Source organism: Periophthalmus magnuspinnatus, chromosome 4 (assembly GCF_009829125.3).
Source record: "Periophthalmus magnuspinnatus isolate fPerMag1 chromosome 4, fPerMag1.2.pri, whole genome shotgun sequence".
Taxonomy (NCBI): domain Eukaryota; kingdom Metazoa; phylum Chordata; class Actinopteri; order Gobiiformes; family Gobiidae; genus Periophthalmus; species Periophthalmus magnuspinnatus.
In genome coordinates, this window is record NC_047129.1 from 25,839,183 (window position 1) to 25,861,464 (window position 22,282).

At 38.9% G+C, this 22,282-nt stretch overlaps 1 protein-coding gene across 1 annotated transcript in view; it reads right to left on the reverse strand.

The window, feature by feature from the left end:
* LOC117369890 (inactive N-acetylated-alpha-linked acidic dipeptidase-like protein 2) overlaps nucleotides 1-22,282 on the reverse strand; it is a 403,810-nt gene that overhangs the window by 297,657 nt on the left and 83,871 nt on the right. The window contains exon 2 of the mRNA XM_055221431.1: nucleotides 19,622-19,650. The gene's annotated coding sequence lies outside the window, so the exon portion shown is untranslated. The remainder of the gene's footprint in view (nucleotides 1-19,621; nucleotides 19,651-22,282) is intronic.

Here is a 22,282-nt window from a genome sequence, read left to right on the forward strand (position 1 = left end):
ATGGTAAATTTTTATATAGCGCTTTTCCATCTTCAAGCACATGCACAAGTGTACGCAGACATTAGAGTTAAGTGTCTTGCCCAAGGACACAACAACCGCATTCATCTGTGGGATCTGGAATCTCACCGCCAACGTATGGGCCAATGAATCCGACTGCTCGACCGTTGATGTTTCTGTCGAGAGCGGGATTTGATTTGATTCGCCAACCTTTGGATCAGTGGACAAACCTCTACCAACTGAGCTACTGTCGCCCTTTAGGATTTAGATCAATATTGGAGTTTACGATGAACACAATGTGATCTATAAGAAAATAATAATAAAAAAATAATAAATTAATTAATAAATAATAATAATAATAATAATAATGTCCTTAATGAAGCAAACAATTGTCTACATAAAACACATTGTAAAGAAAAGATATGCATCAACTCTCAATGAACAAGCGCACGAAATTACCACCGCTAATGCATCCAGAGCAGAGAGCTGAATTAAAGACATAATGAAGAGGTGCTTGGATCTTGGCCTCTCCCCGGGGGCTGTTGGACCCTCTCTGAGCCCCAGACAGATGAGCTCGGAGAGGGTAGACCATTCATCGTCCTCCTGTCCTCCCGTACTGCTGCGATGGCTCCACACTGTGAGACATAATGTGCCCATATGCTTCCGACTGCACACCTGAGCACTATTTAAACCATGACCGAATCAAAAATTATGATCAAATATATTTTTACCTGTACTTTGACACCTTAGGCTACCATTTCTTGTAGTATAACTCAAAGTAAAAATCTTGGAAATAGCCCAAAGTATTAGCTGGAACGAAATGGGTCTATACAAATGCCAAGAGAGGGCGCTAAAGCTGCATTTGCTAATACAATATAAGTGAAATAGTCTATGTGAATGTGATAAAAGGAGGGTGGGGGGGTAGAATAGGGGCTGAGACAGACATGCGACAACTGAGCACCCAGTTAGAGTTTGCTTGCACTTTCTGTCTACCACTATTTTGTATCCAATATTATTTTTATATGAAATAATTTGTAAAAATATATCACTTGAAATCATGTTGGAATATGAATTTTTCTTTGCTTTATTAGAGCAGTAATATTCTAAAACTGTGGAATTTCGAGTGCTCCTGTTCAGACGACAGGTATCACAGTGCATCATAATTCAAAATGTTGTTAACTGAAAACTGCAATATTGATCCAAAGCACTTTAAAGAAGACCTATTCTGCAAAATCGACTTTTCAGAGCTTTTAGTCATCTTATAGTTGCTTCCCCTTCTCATTTACCCTCTCCAAGTTGTATCTGGAGCGCTTCGTGCAAAATTAAGCAATCTTTACTTGTTTATTTTCAAGACGCAATATTGCAGATAAATCCCCATTTTCCCCGCCACTGGCATACACCCACTGCTTTCTGCTTACTTTGTTCTTTAGTTTTATATTTTTAATCGATGAAACGCGTAGGATTCGGCAGCATCGTGTTTTCGTTTGGTACAAATGAAAATGTGAGATGCAGCTATCCATAGGAGGTGCTGACAGTTACAAGACTAAATTTTGTGATGGTTTACGGTGACGTCAGTTCCTTTTGGATTTTTCTTTTATTAAGTCGGTTTCAATGAATATTGTGATTTAAAGTGTGCAAATTATAACAAAATGATCCGACAAATGGGTCCTTTGTCGTCCTGTTCAAAACTGAGAAGCCGTGCCTCTTCATAGTACTTTCATTGTAGCAAGGAGCTGATTGTCATTTATGTGTTTTTATTTATCACCCAGAATCTTAATTATTCAAACAATCACAATGTACAGGGTTGTTGGTGGGGATAGGTGAAAACAAAGATTTTCTGAGCACTCGAGCCTCAAATTCAAGACAATGCAGGATTACTCAAATACTAATATAACATAGTAATAGTGTAATATGTCTCCTTTAAAACGTTTGTGAATGCCAAAAAGCCCTTAAGTGCAATTATTTTATTCTCTCTTAAAACCATTGGCGGATGAGAATAAATGACTATTTGAAAATGGTGGGTTGGTCAAAGAGTACTATAAAATTCCATACATTATCTATATGTGTTGATATGTAACTGAGAGATGTAACTGGGAGCTTAAGTGAATCATTATAGAAATAATATTCAAAATGCTAATTAAACTATGTCTTCAGATCACAGAGTCACAGGACAGGACCATGCAGAGTGTTGAAATGTACTCCTCTATTGTCAGTGAAAATGTATTTAGGTGTACTTATCCATACATTTGTCTCCTGTAGGTTAGACTAGTGTAATGACCTGCTCACTGGCCTCTCCAAACAAGCGTTAAGTCAGCTGCAGTACATCCAGAACACTGCTGCTCGGGTCCTGACTAGAACCAGGAAGTACGAGCACATGCGTCCTGTGCTCAGGTCTCTGCACTGACTCCTGTGGCTCAGAGAATAGACTTTAAAGTAACTCTCCATGGCCCAGCATCAAAGTACATCTCCGACATGTTAGTGCCATATGAACCATCTCACACTCTGAGGACTTAAGGGACAGGCCTCTTGCTGGTGCCCAGAGTCTGGACTAAACATGAGGAATCAGTGTTTTCAGCTTCAGTGTTTCAGCAAATAAAACCCGGAACAATCTTTCTGATGACTTTGACAATGTTTAAATCCAGGCTCAAAATAGTTTTGTTAAGCTGTGCATATGACTGACTTTTTTATTTTTTTATTTTGCATTCTTCTCGTTTTATGATGATTATGTTTTGATTTGTTTCTATGGTGGTTTTAATGTCTTTCTTAGGTACAGAATAATAAATACCTGCGTTAAAAGTACACTGCATGTCTATGGAGGAATGTTCAGCTCTTACCCTGGTAAAACAGTGCACAGATTAGCAAACACAGTATGGCATGTTTTTAGGCGCTCTGAAAGCTCAAGAATGCTCACAAAATTTAAACAACACATTTTCAATAATCTGTAATCATTGAGGTTGTTAAGTGTCCCATTTTGATATTTGATTTTCAACAAAAAAGGTGAAAGTGAGTAACTGAAAGCTGTTGGCTAATGCTAGCTAGCTTGTAAATGTAATTTGCGAGGGACTTTCTTGTTTTACATGATTCAATACAGATTCAGCTCACCTGTTGTAGTTCCAATTAAGCCAGTTCTTTATGGTCAGACTGTGCTAAAACAAAGCAGGTTTAACTCTAGTTTGAATAGTGCCTCCAGTTAGCTTCACCCTTCAGGAAATGTTGATGACATTAGCTGAAAGGTATCAATTGTCATCCATTCATTACCAGCATATAGCCACGTCCAAAGACCGCTTCCTCAGCACTGTACATTCTTCAGGTTGTGCACTCACCAGATCAGTCAGCTGCTGCTCTTTTGTCGTTTAATTCCAAATAATAAATGGAGGCCCCATGTTCACTTTTCACAGTCTATTTGGTTTCGGTCATGCTCTGTGCTTTTCAGGTTTCATACAGCACAAGCTAACAGCAGAAAATACGAAATGTAGCAAAATTACTGGTGCCAAATTTTTCTATTGTGCTGACAGTGGCACTTACCTATTCCACTATGTATTTTAAATGCTCTCAGCCGTGCCGTGAAATAAGCAGGTATGGTCCTATTGGAAATGCAAGAGAAGTCGAGCCAGGAAACGCTCAGAATTGTAGTTATAAGTTGAATATCCTCGTACTTCAAAAAGGTGGAAATAGGGACACGCGCTTAGCTGAGAGTATTATCTTTGAATTACTACCAATATCAGAAAACTACTACATACTACCTAAATAACACAAGGTGAAGTAGGATTTGTATGTGTTTTGTAGGGAGATTTGACCCATTATAAAAGGTACAATATGTATCTTTTCTAGTGTTGGTGCTTGTCTTCATGGAGCTGTTGCATTAAAAGCAAATAGCATCAAAGTTATCAATCTATCTACCTAAACAAAGCATTTTTTTTCCGGGTTTCCGCTTCACAGATCTGTCTTAAAACTTGATCTGGTGGTGTGAGCTGCTCGTCTCCATGAAGACAAATATATACAGGATTCTGTGTCGCGTGAAAATGTGAGACAGGCCTCTACTTTGGATATTTAAATCCAAGCTCCAAGCAGTTCTGCGTAGCTGTGCATATGACTGGAAAGGTTTTTATTCTGCACGCTTCCCTTTTAATATTAATTTTATGATGATTATGTATGTTTTGATTTGTTTGTATTGTGATTTTAACGTCTTTCTTATTCTGTACAGCACTTGGAATTACTTTGTGTACGAATTGCTCTATTATTTTTTATTTATTTGTTTATTTATTTATTTCGAGCACATGTATCGGGTACAGTTAAAGCACATTTCACAAATTAATCCTTATATAAGCTCAAAAACGAGTGAGAAGAATACAAATAAACTTGCCTTGCCTTGCTTAGTCTATAAAGCCATACTATGTAACATTCCAGCGATTCAATACGATACTTGATACATGACTCACAATATGATAATACCACAATGTAGCGATACTGCAAAAATCAATGTATTTCAATCGACGATATGCTTTACACATTTATGCTTCTGTTGTAGGGAGTATTATACCTCTGATGATGCAGGTCAAAATGACACACTGTATATTCCAAGCTAAGATAAATTCTCTCGCTCACAAATTTCTACGTGGACAGTGAACTTGATTTTTCCACGCTTCAGAAAAATGCATTGTTTTCAAATCTAGTGTATCGCTGCGATTTAAAATGCTGCAGAAGTTAAGTGTTACATGAGCCCGTTATTGGTGGTGCCGTGCCAGATGCTGTTTTCTCACTTATGCATTCAGTCCTGCTGCACACCACACATGGAGCCTGCTTTATTGATGGACTCGGAGTCGGATCTGAAATACAAGACAGTTTTTCCCAGGATGTATTCCAACTGAAGCTGCAAAAAACCCCGTTGACCGCTTTAAACTTTAAGCAACGCAGATCAGCTTTCAAGGAATACGCATACAACAGACACAACAGCACTGATTCATAAATATGCTTGGAAAATGCTGTGTTTTTTTTCCATTTGGTGGTGTTCTGAATACAGTTACTTTCCTAAAACAGTACTTGATCACACAATTTAACTTTCAAACTGCGTGGCATTAATAAGACAAAAGAGTAGTGCGTATATGTGTGTTTTTCCTTCTCTGATTTGTGGAAATTGAATGCATTTCCAAAGGGACAACAAACAAGCTATTCCGACTCTCACATTTTTCATAAATTTCTTGAATGAACGTTATGGGAAAAGTTTGCAAAGTTGCAACAGTGGAGGAATACATTTAACTGTAATGTGTCCCTTTGTTGTAAGATCGGTGGTGATACTTGTGCGAAAAGATGGTTACTATGGAATCTGAGAGAACCAAATACTAGAAAAGCTTAGTTTGTAACAAGCTAACACAGGTAGCTAACTTACAGTTGGGTAGAATTGTAGTGGAGGCAGGTTTTATGATGTATATTAACTTTAAAACACAGTGAAGGTTCATTCATTAGAACTTGCTGGCATATACACTGCCTGGCCAAAAAAAAACAAAAAGTCGCCACGTGGATTTAACTAAGCAAATAGGTTGGGGTTGCTGCAGTTAGTCTGATCTAGGTTCAGCAACAGTCTGTGCTCAAATACTGAGGTCAGCTGACACCTGAATATACTGAATGACCAGGTTAGTCCATCAATAGATTTTTTCTTCCCTGATGGCACGGGCATATTCCAAGATGACAATGCCAGGATTCATCAGGCTCAAATTGTGAAAGAGTGGTTCAGGAGCATGAGACATCATTTTCACACATGGATTGTCCACCACAGAGTCCAGACCTTAACCCCATCGAGAATCTTTGGGATGTGCTGGAGAAGGCTTTGTGTAGCGGTCAGACTCGACCATCATCAATGCAACATCTTGGTGAAAACTTAATGCAATATTGGATGTAAATAAATCTTGTGACACTGCAGAAGCAAAATCGAAACAATGCCACAGCTAATGCATGTCGTAATCAAAGCTAAAGGCGGAACAACGAAATATTAGAGCGTGTGACCGACTTTTTTTTTGGCCAGGGGCAGTGTATGTGTAACTTGGGAGGTGCCAAATCTGAGTCGCAGTAAACACAACCATTCTGAGATCACTCCTATTGAGCCAAGTATTCAAACAAATATTTCACACCAGTTATTGTGTCACAACAAGCTGAGAAATCAAACTTTTTGCTTATTCTTGAGTAAGAAAAGTACAAATGCCCACAGTGCTTCCTAATGCATGTCTGTCAAAAAGTTGTCGCCGCCATGTTTGTTTTGGTTTGTTTGGGCGATTTGCCTTTGGCCTTTACCCAAACCACAACACTGCCTTAAGATAATCCACCTTGCCCGCTCCCACTGCAGCGTTTGAGCCCTGGTCGATTGGAATCTTTGGATCAATTTTGAGTTTGTGAAGTATTTGCAGTTCAAGTATATATGGGAGAAGAACATTTTGATTTCTAGGACCGACTAAATATGCACGCCTACTGAAACATGTACGAATCAACTAAACACAGCTGCCATTTATTGATGAACTTACAACATTATATCATGGTCGAAACCTCAAAAAGTACATTTGCTAATTTAATAGGACACCAAACAAGACATTTCCAGTACTCATTCTGACACTTTCTCTAGACAAAAATCACGAAATCAACTACTTTCCTTTGAGTGGCTATGCTTTGCCCCGCGCCCTCAGCCCCCGTGTCCACCCGCCTCCATGTGAGCACTCACCCTTGGCCAGTGAAGCCTCTCTGATAGGGGATAAACCTCCAAACCTCGTGTGGGAGGGTGTGCTCTGGACAGAAAGACAGAATCAGCCCCGGCTTAGTCTTGAGAAGGAGATCCAGTTGTCACTAAGTCTTCCGCACATCCCATCATGGCTGCCGGTCTCGCTCACTACACAACAAGCCCTTGGTAGTGTCCCTCTGAAGTGTGTCACATGAGAATCCGGCGTGTCCGACCACATTACCACACTAATACTGTTAGAGCAGTGGACAAGGCTGCGGCTGTCAGAGGAGGAGGAGTAACAACCTTTTCTGTAGCTACTTTCACTGCAATTTTAGTGCTATAGTGGTAGTAGCGTAGCATGTGTGTCCTTGATGGTCAGTTGAATGTGTTGGACTGGTTCATGGTTCATATGGCTCTAACATGTCTGACATGTACTCTGGTGCTAGGCCATGGAGAGACTTGTTCACAAGCAGAGCTGCTTTAAAGTCTATTCTCTTACTACATTTTATATACATACGGAAGACATCACAAATATGATGCAAGGTATATGGAAGCATATATATGTATGTAGCAAAGACAAAAAGTTAAATAATTCAACTAAATATGCTTTATATTGTATATTCAATTTTTTATTTGACTGCAAACCCTTGGCCTTCTCTCAATGAGCTTCTTGATGAAGTCTCCTGAAATGGTTTTCACTTCACAGCTGTGCCTTGCCAGGGTCAAGAAATGGGAAAAAAAGTTTTCACTATTTTGTCAATATCTCCAGGAACACTGTTTAATGATATGCGAAGGTGGAAAGTGAATTAAATGTTGAGATATTGCTGATTAAGAGCGTAAATCTATGCAATGTATACCTTATTTTATGTATAGCTTATCAACTTTTCAGAGCTTCTAATCATGGTAAAATTGGTTTCCTTTCTCATGTGACAAAGCTGTATTTAGTGTGATTCATGCATATCTGAGTAATCTTTATACTCCTGTATTCAGGACATCGGGGATACACGTAGGATTCACCAGCGTTACATAACCATCATGCTCACTCGCATGATCTGCAGCTATTCACAGCGTACAGCACTTTGTTGTAAAGACGTTTATGTAGTGTAAAGGGTCAGGCTGGAATCATTTTCAGATAATATTGTGATTTAGAATAACAGAATGATCCACAGGTGTCACAGATTAAGCCTATAACTCTACAGTAGACAAAAGTACACTATGCCTTCTTTAAAAGTCCTATATTATGTAAAATTGACTCTTATGAGCTTTAAAATACAGCTGCCTTCTCAAAACCATACCTGGAGTTGTGTTTTGTTTCATTCACACACGTTTGAGTAACTCTTTATTTTTATCTGGCTACATCTCCAAAGCTCAAAATGCTCTGTTCCACCTTGTGATGTCATAAAGTGGTAGTTTTCAAGTTAACAGCTCCTTTTACCTTTTGTATAGAAAGGATTACCAATTCCAGGGCTGAAATTATCCAAATGATTCTCGTGAAGGTGTATGGAGTTTAAAAACACAGTGAAGCACTTCCTGTATCACCACATGACATCACAAGGTGGAGAGTTTTCTGTTCGAGAGGCGAACTCAGCCTAAATATGCAGGATTTGTGTGTTAAACGTGCGTGAATGAAACAAAACAGAACTCCAGGCATGTTTGTGATGAGGTAACAACATTATAAAATACCGTAGATCAGAAAATTGTGTAATACGGGGCCTTTAATGTGGCATTCGTGCAAATTAAGTCACATGGGAACAGAAAGAGTTAACGTACAGCCCATTTAGAATATTTAAACCTGTACTGTCTAACATAATTGAAATGACTGTATTCAATGTGTCCAGAGATATGCATTTCATTATTCTTTGGTAAATACATAGACGCTGCTACTGAATGCGAATACTCTCATAAAAACACAGTAACTTAGCCTGTGCGTGCAGAAACGGTGATAGATCGAGACATATGGTAAACCCGGGGTGAGTTTAAGCACAAATGTAATGAAGAGGAGCAGCTCGTGTGGGACACTTAGCTAATGGACAGCTCTGTTTGTGTGCCCTGTTTACTGTTACCGGGCTCTCCGTGCTGGCCCGGGCCTCCCATCGACTCTTTCAGGGGCCATAAATCACCGTGGAGCTGGCAGTGTGGACGTTAAGCAAGTCCCTTTTCTTTCTTTCTCGCTTGATTTTCTTCTCTCTTTCTCTCCTTTCTTTCTATCCCTCCATCTTCCACTTGCCTCCTCTCTCTCCCTCTCAACCACCTTTGCTTTTCACCTTCTCGGTCTCTGTCTCTCAGCCCTCTTCATCTGTCCTCTCTTTTACTTTACCCCTTTCCCTTTCAGTCGCTTTCTTGCTTCCTACCTCTTTCCTCCAGACTTTCTCCCCCCATTTTCCTTTCTGTCTTTTTTTTCTCTCTTAGTGACCTCCCCTCATCTCTCTCTCTATCCTCTTATTGCCAACCTTCTACTGTTACCTCTGTCCTCTTTCTGTTCCCCCTTTCTTTCTCTCTCTACCCCCTTTCATCTGTCCTTTTTGCTTTCTTTCTTTCTTTGTCTCTCAATCTGACCTCTTCCTCTCTTCCTCTCATCTTTTCCCTCCCTTGTTCTTATCTCGACTCTCTCTTCCCTACCATCTCTCTACATTCCCTCTATTACCTCCCCTCTTCCTTCTTTCTCTCTCCTCTCCCTCTATTCCTCTTTACTTCTCCTTTCCATCTACCCCTCAGCACTGACAATATCTTTTCCTTCTTCTCTCCCTTCCCTCTCCCTCTTTCTCAGTCCTCTCATTTAATCTCTCTCTTATCCCTCTATTCTTTCCTTCTCTTTCCTTCTCAACACCTCTCGTCCCAACATCCCCCTCTCTCTTACTCACATCCTTCTCTACCTCTTTTCCCCTATATTACCTCACCTATTCTGTCTCTCTTAATAACTATCCTTCCTCTCTCTCTCTCTTTGTTACCTCCACCCTCTCTTGTTTCTCTCCCTTCTTTTTTCTTTCCTTCTCACATCCCTCTTTCACTTCCCTCATCTTCCTTCTCAGACCCCCCCATCATTTCTCTCTTTTGCTTCATCTTTCTGTTTCAAACTCACCCACACCTTTCTCTCTTCCTCTCCCTCTTTCCCTCTAACACCCTTCCTCTTTTCTCAATTTACCTTCCCACATCATTCTTTCTCTTTCTCTTCCTCCCTCTCTCTCACTCTTCCTCTTTACCTCTCTTTTCCAAACACCTCTCATTCTCTCCCTCCATTTTTCTTTCCCTGTCTCTTTCTCAGTACCTCTCCTCCCTACATCCCCCCTCTTATTCTCTCTTCCCTCTCTAACTCTTTTTCCATTCCCCTCTATCCCTTCCCATTCCCTCCTCTTTTTCTTTCTTTTTTTCCATTTCTCTCTCTCACACTGTCCTTTCTGTCTCTCTCCCTCTCAATCTTCTCATTTAATCTCCCCCTCTCTCTTATCCCTCCATTAGTCCCTTCCCTCTCATCTCTCCACCTCTTTTCTCTCCCTTCTTTCTCACCCCTCCTCTTATACCTCTCCCTTCTTTCCCTCTCATCTTTTTCTCCTCTTTCTCTTCCACCCTTGATCTTCTCATTTCATCTCCCCCTCTCTCTTATCTCTCCATTCCTTCCCTCTGTTTTCCGTCTATCTTATTCTGCATTCTTCTCCCAATAACTCTTTCTCCTCTTTCTGTCTCTCCCTCTCAATCTCATTTAATCTTTTTTCTTATCCCTCCATTCCTCTTTGTCTTTTTCCCCACACACCTCTCTCTCTTTCTCCTCCTCTCCTCTCTTATTATCGTTTGTTGTTTGTTGTCTCTTTCCTCTTTCTTTACCCAACCTCTTTCTTTCTCACCTCCATCCAACTCTTTCCCTCTCGCTCCCTTTCCTCCTCATTCTTTCTCTCTCTCTCTCCCCCCTCTCCTCCTCTCTTTTTCTCATCCAGCCAGCCAGGCGAAACCATGTGACAGCGCTACAGCGAGCCGTAGTCGTGCTATTTTTTCTGTCTTTTCCATCCATCCTGTCTCGCTCTCTTTCTCAACTCCTTTCCCCACTCCACCCCACCTCTCTCTCTCTCTCTTTCTCCTTTCTCCGTTCATCCAACCAACCAGCCAAGACCATGTGGGTTCAGAGTAGACTTCATTCACAAATTAGGTCACAAAACAACAGTAGCGAGAGGAGCAATTAATCACAAACACGTCGATATCGAAGTGGGTGTTCTTTCTTTGGACTTTGCTAATTTGACCTAACTTGGGGAGTCTGTAAGATCCAGTGGTGGAAGCGGCTTAACAACGGCCCGGGCAAAGATACAGAGGGAGATATGTGCGGAATGGATAATTATAACCTATAAAGCAAAAAATAGCACTGCAGGCTAAATGAAATTACTTGGATAAAACCCCTACACCTGATTTTTTTTTTTTAATCCATGCATTGGAGCCAAAGTATGAAGAGTTTTACTGTCTGATTATTAGGAAGTGTGTGTTAGCATCATAGACTGTATATATAAATGGACATAGCTAACCTGCTAGCCGTTGCGTTCCAAATATGAAGTGAAAATCCAGTTCCGGTTCCATCGACTCTGGCTCCAATTCACTTTCTATTGAAAAACTGTCGTCCCTCTCTCTGTAACTGCTGCTGCATCATTTTGGTCTTAAAATGTTCGTATTGACCCGCTCTACATGATCGTGGTATTTTTTATTTCACTATTGTGTCCATAAATCCATATATGAACGTTAATAACAAATCAGGCGTCTTCTTTCCCTGAGGTTGGTCTCGTTAGCGCTAGCAACACTGTCAATCAAACCTGTTGCTAAGCGCCTGCTCGCTGTTAAAGCAGGAAGGGGCGTTGCTTTCAACAGCCTCGCTCCAGATTGGCTATTTGGTTGCTATGAAACTTGCAGCTGGAATTCCTAATATGGAACTCGACCCTAGCCTCGATGAGCTTCACTTGACTGGAGCTGAACGCTGTGGGAGACGTCACACTCCCTTAGCTCACTCCTTTATACAGTATATGGTTAGCATTCTGGTTGTTGTTATCTCTATAAACACAGCAAAACTCCGCTCTGGCCTCAAACTCATTGTGATAATTAGTAATGCTAGTAATTAGGATGCTCGGATTGCAAAAGGTACGTGAGGAATAACTCTAGATTCTGCACCATTGCAAATCATTTGAAATTAACTAGTTCTGTTTTTCACGTTTTTAAGACTGCAAAAAACAGGTACAGCGCCTTTAAGATTATTTTATCTTGCTTTGTCTCTTCAAGTAAAAAACTGATAATAGTAACCGTATTGTTCACACCTATGGTTCCTGACTGTAAACAACTAGGGTGTTGTCTAGTTAGTGGCAGAAACTGTTTTGGAGAGGTGACTGACTCTCAATGTAGTTAGACTGAAGAATTCATTCTCTCAATTCGTCTCTCAAACAGAAAACACTCTGTTCCACCTTATGATGTCATGGGGTGATACAGGAAGTGCTCCACTGTGTTTTTAAACTCCATACAGCTTCACTAGAATCATTTGGATCATTTCAGTCCTGGAATTGCCAATCTCTACTGAAAATTACCACTAGATGACATCACAAGGTGGAACAGAGCATTTAGGGGTGTAGACAGACTAATAATAAAGTGTAAAAACACAACTCCAGGTATGTTTTTAATGAGGTAAGCACATTATAACTTAAACTTAAAATAACTTAAAGCACATCACAAGCACCATTTTGTGTCATATAGGACCTTTAATAGTCAAGATTCATCCAATTCAACATCATTGCAGCCTTAAAAGTAATAACACACTACAATCTGAAGCAAACAATGTGTACTTGTGTTGTGCTGGGAGATGACATCCGTTGCCCTTCATCAGACCTCAAACAGTACTGTCTGTTCAGGTCAGACTGGGTAAAGCAGAGACATAAATGGGTGATGCCTGTCCACTCCTCTGGCCTTGTCCCAGAGCTACTCCTGTCAGGACTGGACCACATACTCATCCCATCTACAGTCGCATGAGCAAACATCAAACCAGCAGACAGGTGCGGGCACGGGCAAGGAGAAACTACCGTCTAACCGTCGAAAATGACTTCAGAAAGAAATATAAGGTGTCAGTCTGATGAGGTTCATTAGCTTTACATCAAGGAACCACACACAGATTCACCAGTTAAGTGTTTTTCCCAAGGACACAACAACAGCATTCATCTTCGGAAGCTGGAATCTAACCGCTCTTCCAATGATGTTTATGTTGAGAGTGGGATTTGAACGGCCAACCTACGACTCAGCGAACAAACACACTGCAAACAACCGGGTTACTGAGCTGCTATCGCCCCTGATACGCACTTCGTTTTACGTTTCTTCTTTATTTCCAAGATAGTAGATTCTCGGTGAAGCCATCAACACTGTGAATAGAGACATATGGAGTGTAGTAAACGAAAAATAAACTCAAAATCAGTCAAAACTTTCAAGAAACTTCATCAAGAAGCTCAATGAGAGACGGTTTGCAGCACTGTCAACAAAGCAAAGGGTGGCTACTTTGAGCGTTTGAAAATAAAATACAAAAAATGAGTTATCTTTTTTCTCTTTTCTGCACAATTCTACATATCTTGCATCATAAATTGGATGTCTTCCGTATCTATATATAAAATGTAGAACATATGAAGGAAAAACATATTGAACGAGATGGTGAGTCCAAGCTTTTGACTGGTAGTGGTAATTATACTTATATATAGTATCTTATGTAGAGACCTCTGTTTTTATGACACCTTGACATTTCGGCTGCACTCTGCTGCCTTCAAGTGTTAAGTCAAGTGTGATATTGTTGTGAAGTGTCTGGAGAGCTACAAGTACCACGGCCGGATCAGGGAGGCCATTCAGATCTGGCAACATCAAATCTGACTGACGATCAGACTTTCAAAGGGCTGCACAGACACTACTCTTCCATTAAGGGTCATTATTTTACCTGCCTCAAATTAGGTGCAAACACTTTAAAATGAGGGGGCAATGTAGCGTGCAAACCAGAACTGTCAAGGTATGATAAAAACAGAGGTTTGTTCATAAGGAGAAGAGGTATAATTACATAGTGTCAAAGTAAGTAAAGGAGAGGGGCACTGATTGAGACAAGTATTCATCTTTGGTTCTTTTTGTGTTCCACTTTAAACGGTTTTGCAGGTTTCTTTAGGTCAGATGGTGACTTTGTGTTCTGACTTTTTTTGTAGTTTAGTGTGGTAGTGTGACAGATATGGAAAGCGTAAAACTAAGGTAGGTATGTTTAACTCATCCGTAGCTCTCGGTTCTTACTTCTAGGTTGACAAGAAATAAGCATACTTTATTATTAGCTACAGACGGCACGTAATAGTCTAATTTTTGCACAAGTTTACCATATAAAAGACATAAAAAATGACTAATTTACAAAACATTACAACTGCGCTGTCAATTGATCTGATTAATTACTTCTGAAATACTATTAATCGGCAGTAGATTTTAATATAAATACTTAACCCTACAGCGTCGGATGTTATCGCCGCTAATAGACTCGCGGTTGCAGACTTTTCGTTACTGTAACCCCACAACCCATTGTGCTATCGTGTAAATTCAAACTGCATCTCAAAGCAGAGGCATGTGGCTCTTTAAATATGTTACAGTCATTATGGTAATATGCTTACCTTGTCGCTCAAACATGACCAATCAGAGCGCAGGTGCCGACGAGATTCTCCCAGTCAGTTATTTGATGCATCAAAGGAAAAATGAGGACGGATATGTAAAATAGAGGTAGTTGTGTGGAAAAAGGGCAAAAGTACATGCTGATACTTCCTTTAACATTTTTATAGCTAAAAAAAAGGAAAAAAAAGTCTTGGCGAGCTATAATGTTCTATAATGTGGTCAGTCCTTAAAACGTTAAAGCATATTTAAGCCATTTGCACATCATTTCTCAAACCTAAATAAATGACTTTTAGCCCAAATGCCAGTAATTATAATCTATTGACATACTTCATATTGAATCTGCTCACATGTTTCCTGCACACGATGAGACAACAGCTGTTTTTGCTACGTTTGGCTCAGCATCTTCCAGTATCTTGATGTCATATTTGGCCTGCTTTTCTGTTTTAGTGCTCACATGATTAACTATTGGGTACAGACCATAGATTGTATAAAACAGTGGACTAAAGGAGTGTGCTGTCACCTGTAGCGTTTGGGTCCAGACAAAAAAGCTCATCGAGGCTAGCATTTACAGCGGTGAATTTGGAGCCAAGATGCATATTAAAGATTCCGAACGCAAGTATCATAGCAACCAAAGAGCCAATCCGGAGCGAGGTTGTTGAAGGAAACACCCCTTTGTCACTTCTGCCGCGAATAATAGCGAAATAAAAATACCAGGATCATGTAGAGCAGGTTAATATCAACATTTAAGACCAAAATAATGAGTCTGACAGCAGCAGTTATAGAGAGAGGGACGACAGTTTTTCAATAGAAAGTGAACTGGAGTCAGAGTCGATAGAGCCGGTAGCGCACCCATGCTCATTTCGTATTTGTACCGCGACGGCTAGCACGTTAGCTATGTCCATTTATGTAAACAGTCTGTGATACAGACCCTTAAAGACAGATATTTTAAATTACTTTGATCAGCAACGTCAAGTTTATTTAAAGGTACTACTAACCCTTTGTTCCACCACAATTTTGCGTACATGAAACCTAACAAAAACGAAACATGACATAAGATGCAATCAAGTAAATTCGCGACCCAGCATTGAGCTAGAAATCTATGTATGCATTTTATTCGTATTGTGAAACTCGACAAACATAAGGGACCAAGTTTAAAAACGCTACTTTTACTGTCACCCCATTAAAGCATCGCCTATATTCGCCCGTACTGCATTTAATTAGACAACGCTTCAGAGAGTTACCATGATCTTTTATCTGAAACACATTAATATTTTAGTGTTAAAATTTTATAACATCTACTTTTCAGGATTAACATCTGAGGATAAAGCATATATGAGGACACCCTGTTTGTCCTTGCCCTTGTCGACAATAAAATTCACAATCCACAACTTTATGAAGCAAAGGAGGCTTACAAAAATGATGTCTTTTGAGGGCAGAATGTGTTATGTCAGCCATTTAATTCTTCATCTAACTCTTCTGTATGTTTCTAAACCATCTAAGACTGGACTAGCGTTAAAAGGCATATGCCAGATTTTCATGTTTTTCTAATTATGACTTGGTTTGATGGGATAGTTGATGTGGTAAATCATTAACGTTTGTTTTTTTTTTTTTTTACATCACTGAAGTGGCAGTTTGTGGAAGACAAGTTGAGAAAAAAAGTCACAAAATTGATGAGTTGTTGATCTTTCTTGCAGTTTAATTGCCTGGGATTCAGAATACACACTTGTTCAATGCTTTATGAAGATGTGAGTCTGGTCATTTCATTTTTAAAAGAGCGTGATTGACAGGTGGATTAGCTAGTCTGGGACACGCGTGATCCGCCTGTATCGGGAAAAAATAAAGGAAAAATATATCACAGGGGGCTGATATTGCGGATTTCATTTTATTTCTAAATCATAGGTGACCAACGAGCTCCTTCGTTTCATGTGTCACTGAAAAAAAGTGGATCTGATTGCATCTCGTTTGGCTTTCTTTATTCTAAATCATCTTTATTTGTATTGTTATGCATCTCTTTGACCTAACCCTCGGAGTACCATCTCTCATGTTACGTATCTCTTGTTTGTGCATGTAGCATTCTCCTGCCACTTTGACTTAGACTAAACGAGTTTGATTGTTTTGATGGTATAAATACACTGTATGTAAGTTCATTTTGTCAGCTGAGGGCGAGAGGACACTACCAGGGACACCAGCTCTTTGATGATTGTGCACAGTTGATTCAATAAACCAGACTTTTTTTATTCAAGACAGCTTCTCTGTTATTTTATACTTTTAAGGTTTTTACTATTAGAAATTCCATTAGAGAACATTAGAAAAATGACTAAAAACAAGTAAAACAATTTAAACAATCTGCTGACAAAAAACTTTAATTTAGATTAGATTTAGATATTTAGATGAAAACTGTAGTAACATTTCTTGTCAAAATGAACTCTATTCTGGACACATCTAATCACCAAAACATTTAAAATGATGTATCCTGATGGACCACTTTTAGCTTTTAGTTTAAAGAAGGCTGTGCAGTTAACCAAATAGGTTGGGTTCATGTGGCATCACAATGTTCCCCACTGCCCATAATTTAAAGGTGCACTGCGTAACTTTGTGGTAGATGGTCCTTCCACCTCTTGGACTCCAGGGAGAGAAATTGCTTTGCCTGGAATGTTCCATAGTTAAATATGTCTATTCAAGGTTAATTTCGTTGGTGCCTTTGATGCTCCAAAGTACATTGAAAAACATGCATTATTACTGTGAGTGGGGTCGCCTTTCCAAAGATCTGACCTAATAGCATTATCTGTCTCCTGGAGATAGTTAAAAAAATATCAAATTAAAGATTGTGCTTGTGTCTGCTCTATAGCTATAATCATTGTCACCTATGGATCATTATGTTATAAGTTGCACATTTTAAATCAAGTCCGTGTTGGACAAATGCGGTGCCCAGTGGGAGCTGACGTCACTGTAAACGTCATCAAAACTAAGAGCTGGCACCTCCGATGGATAACTGCAGATCACACTAGCGTGCAGCAGATTGTTCTTTTTTTCCAGTTGTAGCAAAATAACAACACAATATTCAGATAAATATTACAAGTTGAATTGTTTTTGCTTAAGAGGCCTGCTTTAAGTTTAATGTCATATGTGGAACATTCAAGGCAAAGTATTTACACAGTGCACCAGCCAAATGTAAAAAAAAAAACAAAACAAAAAACAAAACATCAACACCTTCTGCTCTGTTTACCGTCTATTCCTTTGTGTATGTCGTTATTATTCATTTCAGTTCAGGTACATTTTGAATGACACCTGCAAATTAGCCAGGCATAAAAAAGTGTATATTTTCCATCTGCATTTACACCTTTAGAAATAACTATTTACATACATAAATGACACTCAAAGCATTAACCAAGCTGACTGTGTAAAGGTCATGGTTATCCAGTAAAAGGCTAGATTTCACAGCGATATGCTTTTAATTAAACTGAACATCAGACGCGTAAACATCTATTGCACTGTTTAATGCCACTTACTAGAAAAGAGTGATGCAAAAAAGCCATCAGAGGTTGTTTTCAATCTAATCTAAATCACATTTCACTTCACACTTTCTCTAATTTATTATATGGATGCTCATTTTTTTTCCAAAGTGGTGGGTATAGAAGTAAAAAATTGTACTCAAGCAAAAATAATGTTACTTTAAAATAGTATTACTCAAGTAGAAGTGGTTCAAGTTACTCAAGTAGGAGTAAAAAAAGTAAAAAGTAAAACTACAACTGAAGTAATAGTAAGAGTAACATCTGATTTATGAGTTGAGGTTGTAATTGAGGGAAAACACATGAAACAATATTAAAGGTATAGTATGTAACTTTCCAGAGGTGGCACATCACTATGATTATATCTGGAAATAAAGTTAAAACCATACTTCGGAATATTCTCCATGGAGACAGATTTTATGACACACTCTGGTGGATTATAGCCGAAAGAACGATATGTCCATGGAAACAAGCTGGAGGATTTGAAAAACATAACAAAAAACAAAAAAGAAACATTAAAAATAAAAAAATAAAAAAATAAATTAAAAATGAAAAATAAAAAAATAAAAATGAAAAATATAAACTAAAAAATGAAAAATAAAAAATAAATAAATACATAAATAAATAAATCATTGAATTATTTAGTATTGCCAACTAAAGCTTTTGTCACTTGCAGACTTACCCACAGTGGTAAGAGTAATCAAAACTTTTACTCAAGTAAGAGTAGTGTTACTTTCTGAATATGACCCGTGTCTGGTTGCAATAACAGTTTATCAGATCTCTTTATGTCAGATGCCGTTCCTGTTGTGACTAGCATTATTGGTCCTGTTTTCAGATAGGCACGTGCACTCTTTCATGTCTCTAAAAATAATCTTTGTTTGGACTTGAATGGGATGAAAACTAAGGCTACAGCTCACCCACCGACAACGTACTGAGCCATTTTGACAGAGCAAAATGAATAATCAGGTAAACAAATTGTCATTATTTACACATATTAGGTAACCAATGGAAAATGGGCAAAAATGGGTGACAGGAGGAGTTACTATTCTTAATAACTCAAAATCAAATCCATCGTTTTCCAAAGTCCTCAAAATGTTGCAATGAAAAACATACTCTCAAATATGTTTACAATTATTATTATTATTTTTTTTATTTTACTAAATTTTATTCAGTATTATTTTATGTATTTATTTATTTATTTTATTTTATTTTTTATTCTTTAACCAAGCAATTGACAAACATCCTTCCAGACAACTGTCGCCCTATGACGACTCTTACACTCTTAGTATAACATTAAATGGTCCATATTACACTATTTTCTTATCTATGTTCTCCTCTCAACCAGAAAACAAGTGCTCCACTGTGTTTTTAAACTCTATACACCTTCACTAGAACCATTTCGATCATTTCAGCCCTGGAATTGCCAATCTCTACCGAACTAAACGTAAAAAGTAGCTGTTAATTTGCTTCTTTGAGCAGTAAAACACCTGACATTGAATAAATACAAGAAGAATGAATATGTTTAATGCCATACTGGGGATCATTCCAAGCAAAGCAACATCATCCCCACAGACACAAGCGGGTGGCGAATCCTCTACCAGAAAAGTTGCAGAATGCATCTTTAAAGAAATAACAAGTGATCTAAAATTATTCCATCCATGCCTTAAAATGTGTCCAACCAAAGAGCAAAGTTATAGACCAAACTGTGTGTAGTCTTCTTTTTCTATGGTCAAGAAAAGGCCAACATTGCGACAACAAATGAAATAATTGGATTCGTACTTACCACTGCTGCAACGGAGCGTATCAAACCACCTGAAAGAGAAGAGAAAACACTCTTAACGGTGCTATACCTGGTTTTATGACTTTACACATGAAAAACAGAACTAGTTTAATTAGTCTGCAGTGGTCCAGTGTTATTCCTCACTTTTCTGAGCACACTAGCATCCTAATTATTCCCTTTAATGAGTTTATGAGCACTTTTCAGAGCTTTCACAGGCCAGAGTGGTCACAGTGATGCAAACAACCAGCATAAAAACAAGGCACAAGCGTTACTTCCTGGTTTGCGGACAGTAAAAATGCTTTAACAGTTTCTTTATGGATTCATTAAATACACTTGTCATCGTCTCGGCTCTCCACAGATCTTTTCGTGCTTGACTCCATGGAGGTAGATGCATTTAATGTCATATTGTGGAACATTTCAGACGAAGCAATAACACACTGAGACAAGCAAGAGGCAAACCCATGCACAAAGTTCCATAGTACATCTTTAAAGGCCCTGTACCTCATGTTTTTACCCATGTGTTTGCGCAAAATTTGCCCCAGAATAGATCATTTCTATACGCAGCTCTTGAGGTCAAAATAAGTCCGCTGCGTACTATCTGCATCTAATTATAAAGTGTTCTACTATGCGATAATCAGGATGTGTGTGTTAGCATGCTAGTTTAAGTTAGCATTACTGATGGCAAAACTCTGCTGTATTCTCGGAGTTGTGAAACACGCTTAAAGACTCATCAGACTCAGTAGAGATTGGCAATTCCAGGGCTGAAATCATCCAAATGATTCTAGTGAAGCTGTATGGAGTCTAAAAACACGTCCTGTATTACCACATGACATCACAAGGTCACAAACAATTTCAGTTTGAGAGAAGAACCCAGCCTAAATATGCAGAGTTTGTGTGTTAAACATGTGAGAATGAAACAAAACTGTCATAAAGGCTGAGGGGACCAAAGATTCAGACTCGGGGTAAAAAGTTTGAACAAAGTTTATTTACAGACACGGAAATATAAATGTAGGTTGACGGAGAAGACAGTTGAGAGCGGTGTTGTGTGCTGAAGCCTTCGAGCGGGTCGTGGGTAGCAGGGTCAGAGGCTGGGGTGTTCGTACCGGTCGAGGTGAGCTGGATCTGAGGCTGAGGTGTTCGTACCGGTCGTGGAGAGCTGGGTCGGAGGCGGAGGTGCTCAGTGTTTCCAAGGAGCAGGATCACGGCGGATACACAGATGAATAAACCAGGGGATTACATGAAGGATGACTTGTAGAAATACAGGAAGATGACTAGAAGATCTGTCCACTTCTGTAACAATCCTCAACCCCTTTGTACTCCAGAGGCTGAGGCTTGATAGTAGATAGTGGATGGTGCCAGAAACTCCACCCAGCTCCAGGCAAGGACACATAAGGGAGGGGGGGAAACGGCACAGAACACACAAAAAAAACCAACAAATTCTGACAAAAACACAACTCCAGGTATGTTTCTGAACTAGTTCTGCTGTTTGCTGTATATTATGGCCTCTATTCTTACGTTAACATACCAAGATTTTTTTTTTTTTTCCTCCTTGCAAGTGAATTGAATAATGGAAGGATATCATTTATGGATGTGTGTGGGCTTCCCCCGTGAGGCCGCACAGTTCTCCGTCAGAGCTAATGCTTTTGTCACATACACAAGCACTCATAAGGCTCTTTATTTATTGATCAAACTGAGAGAAAGTGGCCCAGAATAGCCAACAATGTGCTATGGAAGATTCTATTGTTATGCTTGCTTTTGGTTACAGGCTTTCAGGAGCACCACGCAGCCTCAGTTATGGTACATTTACACACAACAAAATTACTTTATTTATTATTTAAACGCAGAGACGGAAGTAAAAAAGGGAGGGCGGTACTCATAAAATAAAAATAAATAAAAACTGCTATAGAGCTCGGGATATTGTTGTCATATATCAAGGAATTTTCATTTAGCCTGATGTTAAACCAATGGAGATATTTAAGATGCTAAATGCTAAACTTGTTAATGCATCTCTATGGAAGTTTTACAGATCTGGCCAATAACTTTTTTGGCATTAATCACAAACTCTATATAGCAGGTTTGGGTAAAGATGGGTGTAACTTTTCTGGCGGAGGGGTTTCACCTACCGTATTTTACTGATTAACTGTTAATATCTTACGTTAACGTACCAGACACGTATTCAGTTTGTTGTCCATGCATCATGTAGCTGAATAAATACGTGTTATGTAACGGCTGATTATACATGTTACAGTTCACTTGTTTGACCACTAGATGGTGCTGTTTTGTTTGTAATACCTATAAGAAAATTTACTTGACTCCCCTTATTTATTTTCCCTTCATTTATAAGGTGATTTTTTTTTTCATTTGGAACAATATTGTAGTTAAAGGCCACAAAAACTACTTCCTGTTTTCCGGTTCAGTCTTTTATGATAATGTGAAGTCTTACCCGACAGAACACTATTTAAGAAACAATTGAAAAGTAAAATAGTTTCGTTTCACCGGTTTGCTTACTCACAAGCCAAAGTGGTATGTATATTTTCCATGCGTTCATATGCAGTTTTGTGTATGTTATATTTTATGTGTTTGCTAGTTCTACGGTGTGAACTGTGATGAAGAAGTAAGACCAAAGTAAACATCAGTGAAAAGAACTCTCATGTCTCTCGTGTT